Below are 24,210 nucleotides of genomic sequence, written 5' to 3' on the forward strand. Positions count from 1 at the left end.
TCCCTTAGTGAATACAGGAGCATTTTTTAAAAACTGAAACCACCTTGACAGAAAAACTTATCTCAGAACATCCCACCATGCAGAAAATGCTCTAATCTCTCCACCACCAGATAGGAGAAATTTAGTACCATAAAAACACCTCAATTTTTCATTGCTTTTGTGAATGAAGACTAGACCTAGCCCTCTCTTTCCTCTTCATTGCCTGCCTTCTCTTGAAGACAGAGACCCTATAATGTTAAAATGATGTAAAATAATTATTTTTCAAGTTCTCTCACCAAAATAAGAACTGAATGTAAAAATCTATTATTTCTTCAGCTTTCCAGGATTGTTAACGTTGGTGATTTAAAGCATAAGTGTTCTGATCTCTCCACTAGTACAGAACAGATCTTGAAAAGGTCCTCGCTGTTACTTATAAATTACACTTCTTCAGCTTTTACGTACAGAACCTAGTATTCTATAGAGGGGAAAAGGATACTTTAAAAAATATCCTTATCTGTCTTTTGACGACTGTTTGTCATGTGTTTGCAAAGGTGAAAGTACCCAAATCTGTACGTACCTTATATCACTAAAGTCTGGAGTAGAAACAGTGCTTGTAAATCTTCCTTAATATTCTACTCTATTTCTAGACTGCATAAGCTGAGTTATGCAAACTATTTTTTAAAAAATAGACTGTTATCTCATAAGTGTTTTTACAACATTAAACTATCCCATTTGTGTTTATTAAACCAATTTAACACTACAGCTCCAGCAAGCAAGCTAGCTTTCCAAATCAATAAGTTAGCACAGAAGACTGCAGCCCCATAAGAGAAAAAGTAACGCGTCAGGATTTTGGAGAAAAACTGCTGAAGCACTCATATTGTGTGAAAGACAAATGACAAGTTAGAGGTTTAGTTACCATTGTATTTGATGTTTTTCTATATCGTCTCATTAGCGCTTTAAGATTTTACCACGAGAACCCGTCAGAAACTTCAAAATGTACAGACACTGAACTTAATTTCTACTTAAGCTTTTATCATTGCTGCTTGCTCAGCACACCACTGTTCTTACTAATGCAATTTTCAGACAGTAGGCCATCACTACTAATAATTTATGATTAAGATAGCAAAATCCCAAGGTCTTTAGATAATCTTACTAGATTAGAGTATAAAAAAAAAAATTGTTTACTGTCTGCACCTTAGAGTAATCTTGGGACAAGCCCATCCCCATTGTGAGTCAAGTAAAAATGGTCTGCTGCCCTTCTTAAAACAGCAGCAGTCCCCCAATCTTTGTTAATTCATACATGACGGTCTGACTAGAAGTCCTAATTTTATAAACTAAAGCTCCCTAAAATAATAAACCAGGAGACTCAAATACAAGACAAAAGTAATATAAATTATGAGTAAAAGTACAAAAAACTGCAAGAGTAACTATAATGTTTATGCCAAACGTACAAATATATATTTTCTAGTTGAGTTATATATTTTACAAGAAAATTAAGTTTTAATCCTTGATTACAACTACACTTGCTTGAGCAGGGTTTTTTTTAAAAAAAACTTTTCATAATACAAGCCATAGCGCTTTAAAATTAAAACATTTAATATTTTTTCTTATTTTTGACATTTTTGCTTGTTTTCTAGACATTAGAATGTAAAGACACTTGTACTGTAATTACAAAAGATCATTTTTAAAATGCAGTATGTCCTACAGCACTCTGCCTTGACAAACAATTACTGGATATCACATTCAACAGAATACAAAAAGCAATCTTTATCACAAGGTTAAAATTAGTCTTTGAACAAAAGATGCTTTCAAAGCAAATCCAAATTCTCATCAGCTTTATATCAGTTTCTCTGGGAGAGACAGGGAAGTGAGGGAGGGGGAGAAGAGAAAGGAAAAAAAAAACGTGAAGGACATTTGAAAAATTTCTTGCTAATGTTCAGTGTGAGCACACATTTTATCAGTTTTCTGATAAAGGTGTAAGCAGCAGGACATGATTAAATTTCTGCCATCAAACTGCACTGTGGTCAAAAACCATACCCATAGAAGAGAGAAGTAGACTTACAGTTCTCGAGAAAAGTTGTATCTGTATTCAGACATTCCTTTTCGGATCTGTTTTCACAGTGTATGATTCTTCGATCTCAGTGTTTTGATATAGTAAACTACCTAATCGATGAATGGTTGCTTTAGTTGACTGATGAGAAAAATGTTCAGTAATTGTCTCAAAACGTTAATTTATTTTCAGAGAGGGGCCACAAGAACAGAAAATCATGTTTAAACATCCGAGACTCCTGTGAGAAAGAAATCTGAAGCTGAGCAGCAGATTTCTCAGGCTTTGTTTGTGGGGATTTTTGTCATCTTTTTTTTTAGAAAAAAATATAATTTCTTTACTCCAAGAGCAGGCTTTCCCAATGTTTGGAACAAACAGCATACAAGCTGTAGCAGAAGAAAACAAAATAAGAGGAAAAGATATTCTTCAGCTAACAAAAAAACTCCAAAGTAAGAATAAAGCATGGCAGAAAACACAAAGTAAAAACACCTAGTAGCAAGCTGTTTACAACGTTTTGAAAAATGATACAATTTCCAACCAAAAAAAATAAAAATCTGACTTTTCCTTCGCACAAATGTTGGTTTGTCTGAAGGTTTTTAGTTTTCCATTTAATTAAGCAACCAGACCTTTCACAGTGCAGCATTTTTTTCTGGACTGTGCTCTCCACCTCCCAGGAGACAACCCCATGAAAAACAGTCACTGATGAAGAACTCAGCAGCGGATGGTCAACCCTGGCATTTTAATTGAAGAACAGAGTTCAAAATACTAAAAAAAAAAAAACACCATCTTCAGAAATTTAAGTAATTTCAGCTCCAGGAATACACCTGAAGCTATTCATTGTACTATATAGACTGTACTGGGATCTATAAAGAAACCATATCCTTCAGAAATCACTGCTTCAGACTATATGAAGTGAGATGCTTGAGACTATCTACAATGAAACAAAATGCTCTATCATAACAGCACAGATAATCCCTGGGGTACTAGGATAGAATATCTTGAAAATGTGTAAAAATTAGTTTTGATCTCCTACAAGGTATATTTTTGTGTCAACAAAGCATTATTTGTGGAGCTTGGATGAAGTACCTGATGACCTTTATCATAAAACCTAAACTCTATCTGTAACTCACTCATGCCCTCTAAAATATTGACAAGGCATAATAACCCAGAGCAGATGCTCAAAAGTGATCAACATGACAACACTGGATTCTATTACTCCACTGCAAGCAAAATGTTGCAATGCTAATAATTTGAGAGGAACAGAATGGAATAAAATAGGAGTACATGGAAAAATAAAATACCTACATGGATTGCAGCTTTTGACCTGTATCCTAAAGTGAAATTTCCGTGGCATGGCTTTTAAAGACCTGTGTACGTTCACTAAGGTGTATAATAAATGCATAATAACTAAAATATACTAGTCCAGTTTATAATGCTTACCCTTTTGGGACTTCAGTGGATTTAGATCATAACAACTTAGCTTGACTTAAGAGATGCATTCTTTCACAGACATATAAAAATATTAGTCCATTTTCAGCTGTCAGGGAGTATCATCATCAAATCAGTGATCAAAACTTGTTGTGAAATGCACTTAACTGACTAAATAAAGGACCAGTAATTATTAGGGCTTCATTCCAGACAAGTGCTATTGAATGATCCCATGAAATCGGAAGGAAAAGGCAGTTTAAAAGTATGAACTTAAGAAAACCAGGCAGGAACCAACATAGATAATACTCAATAATAAAATAGGGAAGACCCAGGAAAGACAAGGAAGAATTACATGTTTGTAGCAGCAAATTTAGGAGAGTCACTAAAGGAGTTATGCTTACAAGGAGAATACAAATGGATTCTCTTCTTGTACTTTAAGAGGAGGCAAGATTAACATAGCTTTTCAAACATCATCGTTAGAGACAACTCAATGTTTTTTTTCTCTAATAGTGTTTTCTAATTGCTAAACAAAATACTGTAAGAAGGCAGCGGAGCAACATCAGCAGTGGCTGGTTCCTAAAGGGATGAACTAAAAGCCAAGATACATAATGACACAAAATGAGCTCCTCTAGATAAAAATTGGGAGAGAATTGCAGGTAGTCTCATAATTTTAACAGAACCCCTGACAGAAACATCAAACAATGAGAAAATGGGTTCTTTAAAGCCCACGATATCTAGGATTTTGCACTCAATGTATAGACACAGAAATTAAACAAACAAACAAAAACTCTAACACAGGAATCGTAATGTCTGCTAATTAAGCATGTAACTTCACGCTTGAAAAAAGCAAGGAGGTAACTATTTATTTAAGAGAAAATACTACGTGGATTAACAAAGCTCCTGTCAACAGCTCCGGACACCTGTACCAAGCTCACTTATTGCCTAATTAAATATTAACATGTCCAGATAGAATCTGTAGTATAATTTTAATTACTGTTTTCTCATAGGGAAGCCATATAATCAATGTATTTCTAGCTGTTCCTAGAGGCTGTTTTGTAAAACTCCATTAGTAAATTGTGAACCATCACTAAATATTTTCCTCCAGATTGCTATAAGTAAATCAAGACTATTATATTCTCCTAGAAGGAGGGGAGAATAGATGCTTCCCTTTAAGGGGAGAAAAATATGATTTCGTCAATAACCAAGAAGAAAAATATTTTAACTACAATCCTATTTAAAGTGTTGTTAAAATTCTTGCACAAAGAATCAACATCGGGGAGTTACACACCACCAAATTTTTATTTAAATTTATGTATAATCTGAAATATTTTTATTGCTGGATTAAGTAATTAGGAGGAGAATCACATGACCCCCTTGAAGCATGTATTTAAATTTTTTGCTGGGGATGAATTGCAAATATTGAGGTACGTTTTGTACCTACCTGCAGCATTTTCTTTTTCCATTAGGATTAAGAATGCTTAAATACTATAAACATCAATTAGCATTTGTGTATATTTAGGGGTGAGAAATTAAAGGAAATTATACCAATTCTATTTGGGAAGGTATTTAAATAGCTAGTACTACAATTTTCAAAGTATCAATACTCCAAGTGGCACTAAATAGAAGGTGGAAGGGTTTCATATCTAGGGGAATATTTTGTTTTACATTCCAGTGATAATATATCCATAATGCTTCTACTTTGATAACCTGAGCTCTTAAATGTTAACTTTGTTTTGAACATAGTCCTCTTATCTTTTCCTATGCAAAAGTCCTATTGAAGCCAAAGGGTCTTTTGCATGAGGAGGGACTGCAAGGCTGAGCCACCTACCATTCTCAGAGCCTGATTATACATAGATCTGGATAACACAATTGTGCAGAAAACCAAGCCATTAAAATATCAGCCCCTATGAATTTTAATTCAGCACTTTAACATCTTGTAACATATTCAAACCAATTTTAATTCAGCACTAAATTTTAGACAGGATCTTTAACATTTTGGTTTTCACTAGAGGCCTCATTTACTTTAAAATACATGAAATAAAACTAGTATTTTCCTTTTTGTATTGGTTACCAGAATGGGGACGCACATAAGAGTATTTGCATGCAAAGTGTTAGATTTTATTTTCATAGATATAAAAGTAGTTGAAATAGTATCAGAATAGACGTAAACCAAGCAAAACCCAAATAATTGACAAAACTCTTGAAACTACTTTCCTATGAATCAATGTGCAAGGAATCTCAAATCTTCCACTTCAAATTAAACTATCTTCCTCATAATTTATTTTATTTTATATCCATTTTTGTAACGAGTAACAGATTTTCCTGACCCCCTGAATCATGGAACGAACTCTGCTAGAATGTTATGATTGATGAGGACACGGTACAGCCCTGGCAAGAAAGCCGAGGCTGAACTTGGGGTATCATGTATACATCCCTGGGAGTGTCTTTGGGAATGCAGATCCTAGGTGGGCTGCACTCAGGAAGGGTAAAGCCAGCACATCTGGATCTGCCATAAGACTCAGAACACTGTGTGTTCATCCATCGGTCATTGCAAGAGGCACCACACATAGGCTCCATAATCTAGAGACAGAAGACTTTTCCCTCTCGAGAGCCTCAAAGCAGAGATTTCCAGCCTGCTGGGCTGATTCTAGTTTTCAAGACTGAGCTCTTAATAAATAAACATTCAGTGTTTGCACATGTTTTAACTTCCCTGACAGACAGGAATCCATGTAGAGAAGTGCTGAAGTGTACATAGAATTTTTATGCCAAAGGATAAGCTGTGATTCCCATCCACTTGTGGCAGACACAGAGGCCCCAATCTCAAGTATGATTTTCCTCCAGGTTCACCTGAAGTTTTCATAGCAGTCAGTTAATCGTTGTCTATTAATTTTTTTTAAATGCCCAGGAAAAATGACACATTCTATTGGCTTTTAAAAATCAGCCCTGTGGGGCATAAAGCACAAATTTAATAAAGCAGAAAAAAGCAAATTTCATTAAAATCTTTTTGTAAGAACTGAAAGTAGCCATGATACATGGAAACTCCTAGCAAGACGATTCTGTTTACTGCTGAGAAAAAAAAAAAAAAAAAAGATTCTGAGCTGGCCATATTCTTTCTCATTAAATGTATAATAGGTCCCAAACCCCAGAACTCTTTGGAGTGACTGCTCAGGTCTATGAGTTAAGTAAATATGCTCATCAGAGGATCTAGTGGGCACACATAGATAGGGTAGACATGAAGTCCATTCCCCTTGAAATCAATAGGAAGGCGGTTGTTAGAGACTACAATTGAGTGAGGGTTTCATTTGGGGAATCTGTGGTAAATGTTCCCACTACTACCGCCACAGGGTGTAAGAAAGTATATGACAGCTGTGGCTGGATCTCTCGCGCTATTAATGGCAGAGCCTGGTGCAACGTGCTACAAAAGCCTTATGCATGCTCAAAACTGGAATACTAAGAATAAATCTGTCCTCAGCTAGAGAGGGCAGCCTGACCTGCAGGCTCTTCGTTTATTCCAACAGAATATTGATTTAAAACTGGGACAAGGATTCAAAAGCCTTCTGATGCTAAACATAAAAAGCCATGCACAAAGTTGTATAAGGAGAAATATGGGTTTTCGCCCCGCAAGAAATCCTTGATTAGAGATAATTATATTAGTGATAAATAGGACATAGGGAATGTCTTCCCACCCTTTTTTCTACCACAGAATTTTGGAGTTTGAAGCACAGCTCACTGCAAAACCTCTCTGAGGAACAGGATACGCCTCCTGCTGACACATGCCAGACCACACCAGCAGTGTCACGCCAGGAGCAATGAAGCCAAGTTTGCATCAGGACCACGCAGAGCTCCATAGCACCGAGCTCCAGCATTCCTCCCTACAGCCGTGAATCACCGATAAGAGACTCTCAGCCCAAAGTTGCATCCCCAGGTACGGAGATTAATCTACACAGTACAGTCAATGCTCACTTATCTTAATATGCAAAACAAGAAAGTATATAGGCAGGTATGGATTGCATGTTTCTGCTTTTGGATGCAGTAGGAATCGGGTTTTTTTACATCTCTGTTTATCTTAGACAACTTTCCCTGAGCTAACATTGGTTTGTACAGGCAGTACAGAGCAGGGCAGGCTTCTTTGCTGCACATCTAGGAACAGCAAGGATAAGACCGTTTTATGCACACAGTGATACAGCAGAAACTTTAATCCTCATGGTATTTAAACAGAATTTGTAAACTACAATGCAAAAGCGCAGCGTCCCAAGAGTATCGACAAACTTTTTGACAAATTCTTAGACTACAATCTCAGAAACCAGAGTTATTGTAGGAGGGAAACCAACCAGGCATTATGTAAGCTCTTTATGCCACACATCTTTTCATGACTGATCTTCATATCTTTGAATTTTAGACAAACATATATGCACTATATATGCATATTTGCAGAATAAGTTGCATAATTTTGAACTTGCATAATTCATACTTTAGTGAAACATTATTTTATTTTGGTACTCTTTAACCCACAGCCTCCTTAAGGGAAAAAAAAACCTGTCTGTTTTAAATCTGAATCATCCCATTATTCTATGATATTTAGTGTCACCAGTGATAATAACACTTCTTAACGGGGCCCATTCCTGCAATTAATTTCATTTTCACAGTTCTCATGAACTCCAATATGCATATCGATATGGCTTCATTGCCAGATCTGAGACTTATTAAAGTAATACCATTTTGACGTATTTTTTTCTGTGAATAGAAGGATGCTGAGAATGGCTAACTTCCTACACATTGTATGTGTACAACCACAAACAACCCAGCCCTTTGTGAAAGTATTCATATATAAACATGACTGCTGCTTGTACCGCAGTTCTTTAAAAGTGACTTCTCTCTTACTGCAGCAATTCTGTTCTGTAGTAACATAAACACAATTTGTTTGTGAAGACATATTCATCTACTTTTTATTTACACATACTGTATTCTATACCATGAACTCACCTACTTTTAATTACGCATCATTACCTAGCAATACAGCCAGCAGAGTTCCTTCATCTAAATTGTGAATACAAGCATCTCAAAAGATTTTTTTCTTTTTTAAGTGAAGATAAGTTACTGCATTAAAAATAAATGAGCTATTTTTGTCAGTTGATTGGACACTGAGTACATATAATAAATCACCAAGAGCATTGTATGCTAGTCTACGTGCTAACCTTGAGCTGCAGTTTATCTATTGCCTGCAATTCAGAAGACAATAAGGTATTTTAGCCAATCAGCTGATCAGCTGAAGGAACTCAAAAGAGTGAAATGGCTTTGAAATACACAGGCTTTTAGATATCAAATTACCTCTGGAACCCTCTACCCAGAAGTAACTCGAACAAAATCCATTTGAAATACAGCTTCAATATTCAAAAAAATCAATAATTTAAACCACAGGTTGAACATTTTTACTGCTTCCACTGCAGACTGTCGTTTTTTGAAATGAAAATGCTAATGGCACCAAAGGGGAAAGCTCCAGCCAGAAGAGATACACGTGTGCAGGCATGGATTGGCTAGGAATGCTGGTTTGCTTTCCCTCCCCCAGTTACGTTTACATAAGATCTCTTAAAATAAACAACTCTCATTTTCATGACTTCAAAAAAAAAAATGTTTTTCTTTGTTGCACTTAATGTTTCTGTCCATGAGAGCTTGACTATATCAAGACACTTCACTGTAAACACGCATGCTGAATGCAAATACTACATCCTTAATTATGCTATTAAGTTGCATTATTTTGAAACAGGCACTAATGTCGTGCTTTTGAATACCAGCTAGCACACTGTGAACTCTTGTTTTATATGTAGAAAAGCAGGAATATAGGTGATGTTGTGTTCCAACATCTACATCAGAAATGGGAAGCAGTCCAGCGCATCCTGCAGAAAACAAACAAGTATGGATGGTCCGCTGCCCGTGATAAAAGCTCATGTAAGAGCAGAAATGGCTGGCTGACAAAAGACTTCTAAAAAGATAAGGAAAACACATAAGGAAGAGGCATGGTGGGAATGTGAACCCTTGAACGTAATTGAACCAAGCTACACATGGAGGATGTCTGACACAGAAGCAAGTCTCTCCTCTGCGTGAATTCAACCATCAGACAGATTCTTAGCAGAGCTTGAAATCTGTCAGTCTCTTTGTGTAGAAACTGTTATCTTTCGGTAATTTACACCTCACTAAATCCTTGCACTTTCCGGCACTAATTTTTTTAATTATGCCAAGGGAGGAATACAAGAAGCAAAAAACCATCCAAAAAGCAACGAAATATGCATCACAAGACAGCTTATGTATCTACAGGTATGCAACTCCCAACACTCACTAAGAACAATTTTTGTTACAGTAGCAAAGCATCACTTTCAGTACTGAAGAGAGGGGCATAAGAAACAAGTTGCAAGATTGATGTTCTTTGGTTTATAGCTTTAACACTTTACTCTCAAATATATTCTTACTCTCTCTTTCATATGCTTTTAGAGCCTACTCAAACCATGGGGTTAGAATGGGAAAGAAAATGTAGGTGATGTTATGAGGGTAAAGTTGCTCAAGTCAAAAAAAAAAAAAAGTATTGGGATACATAGAGTTTTATTGTAAAGTGAAGATTAAATTTGCATTTCCAGGTTAAACTTTCTGTTCTAGAAAAAAATCATAATATTCCCTTATGAATTTTCTGGCTGATAGACTCATTCAATTTTAGCCCAAGATACATGCAGATTTTTAGCCTGGAATGAGAAATGACCAAAGTATAGCCATTAAAAAAATGTGACTCTCCAAAATGCATACTCCAAAAATTTGGACACGGACTCCAATACTCTGCTCTCCCTAAAGGCACAAAACTTTTCTGGCTATCAAATGAAAAAGTCCATAAATGTAAGCAGAGAAATTCATCTGAGTTTAAATATATCCAGAATATAAGAAAATAACATTTGTTTATTTATGTGTTTGAGACCTACATTACCTTCATGTGAAACCACGTATTCCAGGTACTCCTGACTGTCTTTAAAATATACCTCCTACACAATAGCAGTGATCAACTGACCTTCCGAGAACACTGCTCTTGGCAGCACCATAAACTTAAGCAGAATAATAAAATAAACGTAGCAACTAGGAACCAAATATTCACCCTTTCCTCAATTCTTGCAAAGTTAAGGAGAAAAAACAAGCTCTTCAAGTTTGTGCTGGAGTTAAGAGACTCAGGCTGTTACAGACCACCCCGGGGCAAGAGCTCCAAGCATATGCAACAACAGCGCTCACATGAACTGCCAGCATCCCCTTCCCCTCCACCCCAGTGTACCAAACCAGCCAGTATGGGCTGGGTGCATTTTTAATCCCCCGGTGAGGCACTTTGTGGGGTTCAAGCTGTGAAGTTTGTCACCGCTGACAACATTTGGATAGATCTAAGACGCAGTCCCATATAGCAAGCATTGGCAGTAGGTTAACCTTGAAATATAAAGCACGGATACTCTTAGCAATGCCTGCATTCAGAAAATAAAAGGGGCGTAGGCTCCTGGCTCTTATCTGCTGTTGCAGCTACAGCCTGGAATGGAACTACATCCCTCAGCCGGAAGGACTGATAATTCTCTTGCCGTAGCCTCTGGACGTTTCCTCTAACGATCCCAGCATTACTCCTATCTTGTCTGGATTGACTTTTGCTCAGCATGCTCTCAACCATGCCCCAGTCTCCCACAAACACTGAATAATGCAATCAACTGCTCAAGCTAAATCAGCCGAGAGTTATAAAGCTGAGTTTCGACATATTGAAAACACTTCAATCAATGTCACTTTACTAAACCTTCTCTATGGCTTGATATACACATGAAATAAAAGGGTGGCAAACAGGAACCCTCCCGAACTGCACAGGGAGAGAACCATCACACACAATAAACCGGAACGTAACACCAACAACGCGCCGACAACAGGCTCCTCTCACTCCATTGTTTAAGTGTGAGATTTGCAATGGACAATAAGGATGCTTTGGGAAAGAACGTCTTAGGGACATCTGGGAAATGTTTCCATTTTTGATCGAGTCCACAACAAAGCACAGATATACGATAAGATACAGCTACAACTGAATACGAAAACATTAATACATTTTAAAAAACCCAAGATTTCTCAAGAAAGTTGGTAATTGATGCTGTTTAACAGCAGCATTATTGCCACACAATTTTTTTGTTATTACAGATTTTGATGTTGCAATAGGGCTTTACATACATACATTTACTATACCATGTGAATTACTGGAAACATCCTTTTCTATGTTTGTGGTATTTATTAAATCATAAATCATAAAAGCATGTGCCAGAAATTCCTTTTGAAGGACATAATAAGGTAACGATTATCCTCTGAACTCCTTTCCCTGTCTTCAGAGAATAAAATGCATTAGCAACACACCCGTTTGCTGCCCCATGATAGAAAATGAAAACAAGTGTGATGGTTGCACTGTATGCTTCCAGTTCCTGCAGTTGGCGAGTGAAGTGAGCTTTGTTCCTGAATGTGCTGTCAGAGACAAAAAGAATAGTTTCTCCAATATTTTTAAGGAACAATCCTTAAAAAAACAGTGAGGAAAAATGAATTGAAGAGGTTTGATTCTGCACATGTGCAGATGGATGTGGAAAAACATACGTGTAAATATCAAATGTAAATTTAAAATATATTTTATTTGAAAGAAAATTAGGTACATATGGCCTCCTTGTATGGTTTTGACTTGAATCAATGAATTACACCTTTTTCATTTTATGCAACAATTCACAGAATCTGATGCAGGGGAATCGTAGCATTTTATTCTGTGCAAATATACGCAGAGGAGCAACATTACAAGCATTGTTATAATCCCCTCAGAGAAGGTTTAAGGCCTTCTAGATCAGCCTGTTAGTGTTCGGAGTCCCGTGTCTGATGACTGGCACAGCAGTTCTTAGTATACCATGATTTTGCTCAATTATTTTTGAAGGCAAAATCATAAATGAAAATTCTCAACATAGAGGGTGCTACATAAAGGCATTATTAACTGTGCAGGTGCAGGGAGGTAAAAGCAGCAAGATCACAGGATAAAAATGGCTTCATTAATTCAAAGAAAGTATAATTTACTCCCTCAAATTTTGATTTTTTTTAAAATTCTACTTCTATGGGAGAAGAAACATATTTGTGATTTAAATTAAAAAGACAAAAAAACCCCACCAATGATTTCAGCAGCAACCCTATCTGGAGTTCACTTTGTTTTCTTTTTTATTCCAGGAATACACTATGCCCAAGCCCGTATTGCAAATGCTGACAAGTAAAAAGATGGGGACCTCTGAAACAATATTTCCAAGTGTGAAAGTAGATATTAAGCTTCCCTTTGCTCAAGTGACATCAAAACATTCTAATAAATAAATACACATACACACACTTTCTTTGTTTTAGCTCATGATATACAAAAGAGTTATTTTTTCTTAGATTTTGCTGATACACAGCTCAAAATTAAATCTCAGCATCCTGTAAAGACTCAATCCTATATTGTGCTATGCTGATTCTGCGGGAAGCTTACCTTTGTAATTAACTTTAAGACAGTGCATGTACCACATTATTTTACTGAATTACAAATTTTAATCACAGTGAATTGATGCTTTGCTGAATCGGTGTCTGTACTCCTGTACTGTCCAGGTTCCCAACGTTTAATACTTTAAAAACAGTTTCCATCGGCTTTGGGTCAGAATCTGGAATCTAGATATTTTCATTCATCATATTATAGTTATGCATAGTGCATACACATTTAATTCAGAGCATCATTATGACCTGTTCATACGCTATCACATATAGGGATGGACACAATGTCTAATGAGGACTCAGAATATCATATATGATGGTTGGCGAGCGTCCTTAATAACAGCTATACTTTTTCATCATCAACATACAAATAGAGTATCCTGGGAACCAACAACATTTTGTGACTCCACTAAACAGATCACAATACAACAGTTACTGCCACAGTCAAATTAGTGGAGTCGGTGAAGTTCTTTATATGAGAATTTCAATACTCTGTGTTTATTAGCAAAAATTCTAATTATCTGGAGTCCAAATTCTGACTCAAATATGAGAAGAGCACAAGTCACTGCTCTTCTAATAGTACACACTTAAACCTTGTTTTATTTACAGCTTCCAGTAGCTTTCAGCTAAATTTCTCGTTGCGCCCGCTGCCACGTAGCTGGAGAAGGCTAACAAACCCCTCAGTGTTCACATGACAACCTTTGTGCAAACGCATCCTTATTCTGTCATCTACTGGCAGCGTGCTTCCCAGTCATGTTCTCTGCCAGTCCTTACCAGTTTGCCAATTACACAAGCTGCTTCCCAGACATCAGACAAAAATTCCACAAGACTGCTGTGCGAGCGTACCCTAATTAACCATCAGCTTAATTAGACAATTTACTGTGTAATTAGCAGGCAATTAGTCAACACCTCTCAGATCTTATTGACTGCTGTGACAGCTTTCCTTAGTCTACACATTCCCATACGCTTCCACGACCATGATCCCAGCCCCATCCCGTACGACAGCAACCCTTCCAAGGGAAGGGAAATCATATTACATAACAAGGGAAGAGGGAGAAAAATCAATATATAGTCTGTTCATTTATTGAACTGTCTTCTAGCCAAGACTTTCTTTTTTCTAGCAATAGAAGGTCAGTTACTAACGAAAAAACATCCAGGTATAACATTAGCCTACATCTTTTTCATTTGTAGTATGTTTTAGGAATTTTTTTTTTAACTCTTCTATTCCACTAAATTATCAGAGAAGTCAGGCAAGCGGAAGTTAAGGAAAAAATAATTTTTAAACTTACTTACGTATTGTAGATTTAAGTATATGGCCAACAACAGTGAAAAGGTGCTGATAGCTGCTTTTGAAACCTACGGCTAGCACTGTAATTATCTGCTTCATAGTCCAAAACGCACCAGAAAAGTCCAAGTAGATTAGCTTTAAAGTATAAAAAGTCAATACTTGATAATAATTCAACTACATTAGTGTAATTCAGTAGAAATAATTTTTTGAAGTATTATTAAATCCTCCACACAAATCTTAAGTTGTATGCCCTTATAATACATGGTGTGAGAACGTAAAATTAAAGACTATCATAATATATATACAAAGAGAATATTAACAATGTGTGTTCTCTTTTCTATAGACAAAAAATTAGATTTTGCAATTAGCTGTGATGACCATTTTGGGTAATTCTTAAAGTAGTACTTCCAAAGTTCATGGGATGGACACCCTTGTCTCTTGCTGCAATTAACTTTGGAAGATTTAGTCACAAAAATATTACACTTTCTGACAGAAGGATGGAGTCCCATAAAACCACAATCTCTATTATAGTAAAATAATTATAAATATCAAATAACGATAAGTAATTTTATTTAGAATAGACTCACATACACATTTGTATTAGTAATAGGTATTTTAACATAAAACCTATCAGTTTCTTTAAACATATGGGACTTCATTCTGCTTTTGCAATAATGTCAATCAGGAGGAAATGCAATTATAGCACCATAAGATTAAAAAAATCAACTCTTTGCTTTCTTAACTTCTTGTGTGGGCAAATCAAATGTTAAACACAGCCCTACCAGCTTCATTTACCAAGTGAGAACTCAAGACCTGAGATAACTCGAGCATTTAGGAGAAGCATGTTGCCTTTACATAAAAGTTAGAGTGGTATAACCAAAAAATCCCTTGAAAAATGGTTAAGCTGAAACCCTGTAAACCAATGTGTGGAAACATATGCCAGTTTAGAGGTAGTGATATCATTTCAGCTTATGTCTGCAAACTTTTTAACACAAGCTATACACCACCACATACATGCTTGGCATTGATTTAAGAGTGTCCACGTAGAGTCAATTTGGGACCACATTTCTGCAAAAATGTTGCAAGGTTGCATGGTCTAACCAGGAATCTTTTTGGGCAATAGCTATTGCATGAGATGCTTCAGCTCTCTTACGTTTTTCTTGGTGGAGACAGGAAGAAGTGCTCATCCAAGAGCAGGGCTGCCATTTAACGTGCACAGCTGAAGCAAGAAACAACTAGCTGGTTCCCAGGGGAGAAGGCACGGTGCTGGAAGCACGTCTTCCCCAATACATTTCCAGCCTGTTAACATCTGTGGGCAGAGGTGGGGTCCCAAAGTGTTATCTAGACTCTTGCAGAAGCTAACATTTGGCCACAGCTATCTACTTCACGAATGGATTCTGAATGTAGACCTCAAGAAAGATGCTGAACTGTAAATGAGAGCAACTGAAGCATAAAGACCATTTTTCCTTCACTCCACTTCACTATCTCAGCAGACCTACTGAAGTCTGGATTGCGTTCTGGATTTTCTTACAATTAAAATGTGGAAATGAGGAAAAAAACCAAGTCTGTCACATGCAATTAACCAAATAGGGAGGGGGGCAAGTCAACGACTTGACAGGAGGAAAACTTCTGAATTCTGTAATGACAAAATAAATATTTATTTTTTTCCCGAAAGTCTGTGGTTATCTATTAAAATGCATCATGACAATTAAAAAAAATAAGGAAGCTTATGTAGTTTATACTAAGAAAAGTCCAAAATGTTAAATATGTCCTTATGCTGTGATTGTCTCGGATAGGCATTTTTTAAATATAACTATTAAGAAAATATACAAGTTTTTCTAATAAATTAAATACATTAATGCCACTTAAGAAAGTTATATGCAGTCAGTTGTTTTGAAGAAAGCAAAATACTAAAAAGAGTCTGCAAAAATCTGAATTGAGAATGAAACTTATGTGTGAAAATTCTAAATTTCAAAATTACACTTGGCAATTTCTAGCTTACATTGAAACTGCCTTTTTAGCTGAATTCCTTTCTGACATAAAATTATTTGAGGTATTGCCAAGATTAACAACACCCTTCCAAGGGCATATAAAACAGCTACAGAAAATGATACCTGAATGATATTTTACATAAGTATGTTACATATTTGCTGTTTAGAATCCTGTTTATTCAGGATGTGATATTCAAAAATGTTGAGTACTTCCGATACAGCCATCAGAAGCTGCAGATTCTCAGCAGGATTGGAAAATCTTGCATGTGTGCTCTCTTTGTCTCTCTTTTGTTAATTTTTTGCAGATATTTTCAGAATAATGAGGTAAATAAAGGAAAGGTAGTAAAGAGCAAAGCAGCTTTTTCAGCATAAAAAGAAATACCATTCAGATTTTTAGCCAACTGTAAAATTTGCATCCATTTTGTTTGACTGATTAGTTAATAGTTCCACTATGAATAGAAATCAAATCTTCTCTTAAGCACTGGTCACTTCCAGAACCCCACATATTATGCTGAGTGGGAATAAACACTTCTACCTTTGGCAGCTATGTTTTATAGAAAGGCCTATGTAGCAAAATACTCAGTATTGCAATCTTTACAGTCTTCCAAATTTCACTGGAACTGCTTCTCCATTATGCATCCAGAGTGCACAATGAGTTTCATTAAAACATGCAACAGTTTGCAGATTAAAAACTGCCTAAAAGACTGGTTTACAAATCTTTTATATATAAGCTGCCTAATCAAGCTCGAGGCTAATGATCAAGTTTACACTTTGTATATGTTAGTGCACTGTTGCTCTCCTGTTTTAAACCATTGGCCCCAGAAGACAGACATGAAAAAGAAACAACCTCTAAATATTGTGTAAAAAAAAAAAAGAGATGAACGGACAATGAATCCTTAGACAATTATATAATTGAGGAACCCAAAGCCTACCAAGAACCAGTTTTGCACATATATCTAGTTTTACCTTTGATGGCCAGCTATGTGTGCATCTTTGAGGAAGATACATCACTGATGGTTCAAAGACTCTATGGAACTTACGAAATTAGCTCAAGAAGCATAAGACATAAAAGTTACACCCAAGCTTACTCTTCTCTATGAGAACGAATGGAAAGAAATGAGAAAATACGGGAAGCAACTGGCTGGTTCTCCGTAAAAATCTGTCCTTCAGCACAGACAAGGTTTACCAACTCAATGCTCATGCCCCTGCGTGCCAGATCCCTCTTTGCCTTCCACTGATGAGATGTCACATTGTGCTCCACCCCTCGAGATAACAGACTTCTCCATGACAAACTCTGTGCTGTGGCTCTCATTGCAGAAGAAATGCAGCACTTCTGCAATATTTAATGCCACAGGAAGAATGGGACTAAACATTTGCCCAGAGGTTTAATTTTTGTCATGAACCCGTAAAAAAGTAATAGATACAATCACCAAGAGGGAGAGACTTTTTACAGATAGGTGTTAAACTCTTGCTTTAAAAATGCAGTTCATTATCTTCAATGTTCAAAGTATTAATTGGCCAAAATAACCAGACTTACTAATGGTAAAAACAGATTATTAAAATGGTCAAACTACCTCACTTGCAAATTCACTGGTGTCAATAAGCAAGCCTGCAACAATTTAAGGCATACATCTACTTGGTGCAGGCTTCAGCTGTGGTAGGAAGGGATTTGGATTATCAATAATGACTTGGTTAAAGTTCTCAATCCTGGAATCTCAGCCTCTCTGCTTTCACTGTGTTGTTCAAGCTGCGCTACATCTCTTCAGACTGGGATTCCTCCAGGGTGAAGATGTGCCAAGCCCCTACAGCCCCAGATGTACGGATTAAGGAGAAAGGACGGTCAAACACAGTCCTCTCCAGTTCCTCAGACAGCAATTTTGAAGCTATTAAAGTTATTAGCATTTAAGGACAGCCTCCAGGCTTCTTTATACTGGGTCAGGGGTAGGGTAACACTAAGCAGAGATCAGATCTGGCCCTTAAGTTGAACATACCAGAGAAATATCTTTTTCTTGAGGAAAAATGAGAAAAATCTGTTTTCCTCCCACTTACTCAAATTCACAGAATGATTTGTTCCTTTTTTGTAGCCAAATAACACATTTTCTGTATAAAAATATTCAAGTAAAATACAATGTTGTAGCTACAGCATTTTAAAAAACAATAATTACATTCTATTGCATTTCCCGAGGATAGTCTTTTACCGCCTCTGTTAAACTTTGCAAATTTTATGCAGTGATCTCAAAATGTAAAAACTGGGGAACAATAAAGCTGGTATCTCTTATTAAAACTCTTTCAGAAATACGGAAGAAAAAAAGGTGTGTAAGGAACTCATAAGAATATTAAGACCAATGATAATCATTCTAACATTTGTAAAAACAAAAAATAATTCAACTCACAGAGCTTTGTATGCTAAGGAGTCCTGTAAAATGCCCATTTTTCTGTTCAAAAAATGTAGTTAATAGAAGTCCTCTGATGTTATTTAGTAGAAAGGCAAACAGTCCTTTTTATATTTGACATTAACAATCTGATCATTTGTCTCCCCAAAGAAAGCCCATACAGATTTCATACAGACCACACAATAAAGAATAGTAATATTTCTGTTTACGGAGATATCAACTGGCATTTCGTTGCAAGTCAATGGTCTATCTTTGCTACAGCATACTAGACCCCAATCTGGCATCTACAAATGTCAAGAATATAAAAACAAAAAATTATGGGATGGAAATCGAAAGCATGTTCTAAATTCCTAAAAAACGAAACAAAGTTCACCTAAACATATTTGCTGCAGAAATCAGTACAATATTCAGCTGTCAATCTTGAAAAACAATGAGGGAGCGATGCTGTCAGCAGGACAGGATAATAACATTTCAAGCAGATGTTCAGGCAGGGCTCTAATTCTCACTGAACTCCCTTGGTAAGCATTTAATTTCTTTATCATATGCAAGCTAGGCAAATTGTACTTCATCAAAACTGTATTGTGAAATATTAATATTTCATATTATAGCAAAACTCCATAGAATAACCTTTGTCATATTAAGAACATCAGAATTTCAAATGTCATGGTTCTGCATTTTAATGCATCTTAAATAGCTTTTTGGCTTGGCACCATAAATTATAACTAGTTTAATCTAAATTACTATGCTGTAATATCATACAAAAATATACATTTTGTAATACAGATTCACTTCTGTGAAATACTAATGTTATGGAAAACAATGCGTCATTGTACCATGATTTTTTTACCACCTTCAATTATGAAGCGAGGTACACACAGTGCAAATGTACGGAGAGAGAACTAGTTGGAGCCTGAATATGCATATTGTAATAACAGCACATAGAAATGTGATATATCCTGGGTAAATTAATTAATTCTCTACCAGCAATGGTTTTAATTTAGAAATGGTTCTGAAAATATATTGTAAAATCTACATCAGTGAATCGTATAAACATATATTATGTCTAGAAAGTTTTCTCCACTATGGTTTAGTTCAAATTTAATCTAGTTTTAATTGTAGCTTTGATTTTAAAATCATCCATGCAACTTGCTCCATATATAACAAAAAAAAATATTAAAGATTAAAAATGAAGTTAGTCTGCATGTTGATTTCTGCCGGTTCTCATAATAAAGGCAACTGTTTCCACATTATTGAAAGCGACAGCATCACAAATCAACGCATGTCACAACAGAATAAAGACAGATGTATCTGATTAATCAGAATTAAATTTTAGAAATGGAGGAAGCATCTAAAAATCAAAGCAAACATTTCTGCTATCCTAGTTGTTTTTTTCCTCTTTCTAAGCAGCCTATAAAATGCAGTGAGAGCAACAAAGCCTGAATTCTGTTGATAAAACCAAAATTTCTGCTATAAACTTTTCACTGTGGCAACGGATATGGTAAAGAGATGTGCTCATTTCATATAACTTCTGCCTTATTTTGAAACTATGTTTATACAAACTTTCTGATTACAGGTTTTAATGCAAATTTTGTGTACTCAACAATATTTAGTAATAAATTCTAAGTAAATAAACCAGCTCAGTGTAACACTTCTACTAAAAAAATCCCACTCACATTTATTTGTTTAATTAATGCAGTATCTCTCATTCTGCGGGTAGTTTCTGTTCATCTAAGCTCTAAAGGAGGTAATGATTGGTATTCATTTATTGTGGACTCTATGATATGCAGCTCCCCCATTTCCCATCAATAGCTTGCCAACAGAATTTACAAAGAATACACTGCAGTACAGACTTATCTGAATAAGACAGAAATACTATTTGAACCAACAGAGCAATGAGCTATTGATCCTGCAGTCAAAAAGGGGAAGACACGAATGTAGGAAAAGGTGTGTGAAGGGGCATATTTATTCTGCTACCATTTGTCTTTCCTTGTGATAGTCCATTTTAAAAGCAGTTATTCTTATTTCTGGAAGAAAATAAAACTACTTGATGCTAAAGCAGCTGTGTAAAGATGTTTAATTCGGTAAATAAAATTCTACAAGTCACTATCCCCCTCGCAGATACCTATGGACACATACAGGTTCAGTACCCTATAATTAATATTTGCATTATGCTATAATATCCAGTACCTTCTAAAATATTTAGAGTGCAGTATACTTATAAACACTCTGAAGGAATTTCAGCTATTTCTCACGTAAGCTTTTTTTAAGTTTCAACAATAGTATAGTAGTATGCAAGAACAAACTTTTGCTGAATCACTCAGAGTTGAAATCCTCACCCTACAAACAGAAAACACTACACCAGTTGTCATGAAGGCAATTATGCAGCAAAATATGTGGGTGTTCTAGAAGGGAGTGAGCACGGCACGAAACAGTTAGTGCTATGCTAACTCCCTCTGTGGCAACATGTGATGCTTTCAAGGTGAGGCCAAGACAGATGAGGGTTGGGAAGATCGGGGGAGTAAATTATGGTCCAGGGACTAGAACTGCAGCATTGCAATCCAACAGCTCCCCTATACAACAAAGTATGGCCTCTCCTGGGCTGCAGGGATCCCTAGCCTAGTATTTTAGAAGAGTTTTCTGTGCTAGGTAGTGAAAGAGGGAAAAAGGAGAAGTTGTTCAGATGAAATGAATCTTCTGTCTTATGAGAATCACAGCTCTCCAGCCCAACTCCTTTTTATCTCTGTCCTTGGATCTCCTTCTTGCAAGATTTTTCTTCCTTTCATCTGTGATCTTATTCTACCAGACAGTAGTTAATGCAAGGAAATTTGTGGTTAGGCTGTATGTGCTTTTCAGTAGCTATATGTCACTCAAATTTAGCCTGCATCGGTCACTTTTGCTGAAGCGCCAAAGGATGCCCATGGTCAATAGGGAAGTCAGCGGTTTCCCTGTCAGTGACCGAACACAGTGATGAATTCAGTAAATCGGCTCTGGAAAAGGGAGCGTTTCTCCTGCTGCTAAGCTCCCCATTGACATATAGGCAGTTTATGCTTGGCCTTTAACTATTGCAAATAAGAAGGAAGCCCACAACTTAAACCTAACCAGGACAGACAAAATGCGGAGATAAGAGGGATGAGCACAGAATCCTGCTTGTATCACATACAAACAAGGCTGAAGGGGAAGAGCTGCCAAAAACTGTGTCTAGCGAGCTCCCTTCCTCCCAGAAGCTGTTCCACTCTTGGGAACTTTACTGTCTGGGGAGCAGCTCTGCCTCCTCCCACTGATTCTGCAGGCTTAGATCAGGAAATCTTTGCTCCTGGTCCTGCTACGCAGTTAGCTGGGCAGGACAGCCCAGTTCAAAGTCTCTACTTCCATAGGTACCGCAGCCCAAGAGCATTCTGCTCCCTAAAAAACTGAACACTGCACAAGATTTATGTCTTCGTAATCAGAAGCTAAATTCTAAAATAAAAAAGAAAAAATGAAGTTGGCACATTATGCCAACTTACATTATTCCAAGCTCTCTACCAACTCCTTGCTTTAGCAATTAAGTCAACAAGAGCAGTCTTTGTGTAGTACTCAATGTTCACATAAGAACTGCTGTACCTCATTGAGCTTTTCTTCCCATTTGAAATATTTATTATTGTAGCATTAATTACCATGCTACTATTATAAATAAAGGCAATTTGATTTCTGCAGCACCTCACAGCCAAGCATCTCAAATCATGTCACAAATACTAAGGCTTAACATCTGTGGGAAGAATACAATAATAGAAAAACTAGGTAGTACTTGGGTGGGACGCAGTCCTACCACACACAGCAATACATGGTTCAAGAGTTTAGGCACCAGAGAAAGAATACTGCCTCCTAATGAACTTTAGAAGAAAGTTAGCTAGAAATAATGATCAGTGGACTAGAATTCATCCAAAGCACTTTCCTGAACTTTTTCTCTTTAAAATAAATACTACCTGCAACATTTTGCATCTTAATGCAACAAATACAAAAAAAAAAAAAAGTATTTTACAACCACTTAAGAAACTTGTTTTTAGCAATCATCTCACTTGAAAGATCTCCATCCGAGTCACACCTCCAGAGCATGGCATCCAGTGGAACACATTGCAGTCGCCATTTGAGAGATGACTCAGAGTCTGCTGCTTAGTGGAGCACCAACATCACTTCCTACAACATGCATGTCTTTCCTCCTGAACTCCCACCCAAACTGGAACTCAGCCAGTGTCTGTTTAGCTCTTGAGATACACAGTAATCAACGTGCAGTCTGGCAGGACTGTGAGCATACCAGCAATAAAACTGATAAATAAATAAATCTCAGTACTTGCTATGAGTTGCTTTTAGCCGGCACTGAATAATTACAGCTGACGGTATGTTATACACATAAGTCAGCTGTAAACATACTTGAGTGACATTTATGTCCTAAAAAGTGTTTTAATAAGAAACCCTGTGAAGAAGATTGGAATCTCCATTGCAATCCAGAGGAACACTTACTTCCTTAGGGCTGCTTCAGGTGTAAGTGACAGCAGAAGGAAGTCTGACATACTTTATCGTATACTGCAGTAATACAGTGCTTTGTGCTTAGACCTTCCTCATATTAGAGGGTCACCCTCTATAGTTAATTCACTTACTGTACTTACCATGTAGAGGTGGCAAAATTACAAATCCACCTTTTCTCTCCTGCTACGATCTCCATCCATCAGTACACTTTTACATCCCATCTCTGAACCAAGAATAAAACCTTGCTTCCAAATTAATCTCAAAAGCTCTCATCAGCCTGTGCTACCGTTTGTCACTGGTTGACTACACATTACCATTATTCATACTGGTACTCAGGCTATACCCAAGGATCCTTTGATCCTCTTCCTCTCTCCACAAGTCAAACTATATCTGCATCCCAGCCCAAATCCTGTTTCTCTTCTCTGCAATACATTTATCAAAACTGGTGTTTCCTTTCACTGTCTAAACTTCTTACTCCATCTCATTTTGCCATTTTGAATGTAAGAGGAAACCCATCCTGAATGCAATTCTCAGGTGAAACAAGCAATTACACACTTTAAATCTACACAAAATGCCTTATTTTAGGTGCCGCTCTGAGCCACAGCTTTCAAGACTTAATTCTAACTCCTTCCTCTTCCATTACATGTTACTGAAGGTTTATGTCATTGTACTACAAACCTTCAGCACAACTATTCTTCTCTTCATAGGGTTGTTTTCTGTTGCCTCCATCTTTCTCTTCCACCACCAACCCAGCCTCAAGCTTACACCCACACTATCACAGTGCAACTGCAACTCAATTTCAATGGCTTATCTTGGCAGTCCTTGGCACAGAACCCATCTTTCGTGAGTTGCTTGAAAAGCTGTTACTCATTCCCTTTGCATTCTGATCCTTCACAGAAAACATTTTCACTGCAATATTTAAAAAAAAGAAAAGGACCGTTACCCTTACTAGTTGGCTATTATTAAAAGGTTGGGGAATAAAAGGGAAGAATGTAACAGCAAACAAACCCAGAAATTGTGTCACCTTTACACTGCACTGTTGGAACCTCC

General features: G+C 36.7%; 1 protein-coding gene across 1 annotated transcript in view; it reads right to left on the bottom strand.

The window, feature by feature from the left end:
* DPYD (dihydropyrimidine dehydrogenase) overlaps nucleotides 1-24,210 on the bottom strand; it is a 359,045-nt gene that overhangs the window by 158,271 nt on the left and 176,564 nt on the right. The gene's annotated exons all lie outside the window — the stretch shown is intronic.

This window comes from Charadrius vociferus, unplaced genomic scaffold, assembly GCF_000708025.1.
Source record: "Charadrius vociferus isolate BGI_N301 unplaced genomic scaffold, ASM70802v2 scaffold163, whole genome shotgun sequence".
Taxonomy (NCBI): domain Eukaryota; kingdom Metazoa; phylum Chordata; class Aves; order Charadriiformes; family Charadriidae; genus Charadrius; species Charadrius vociferus.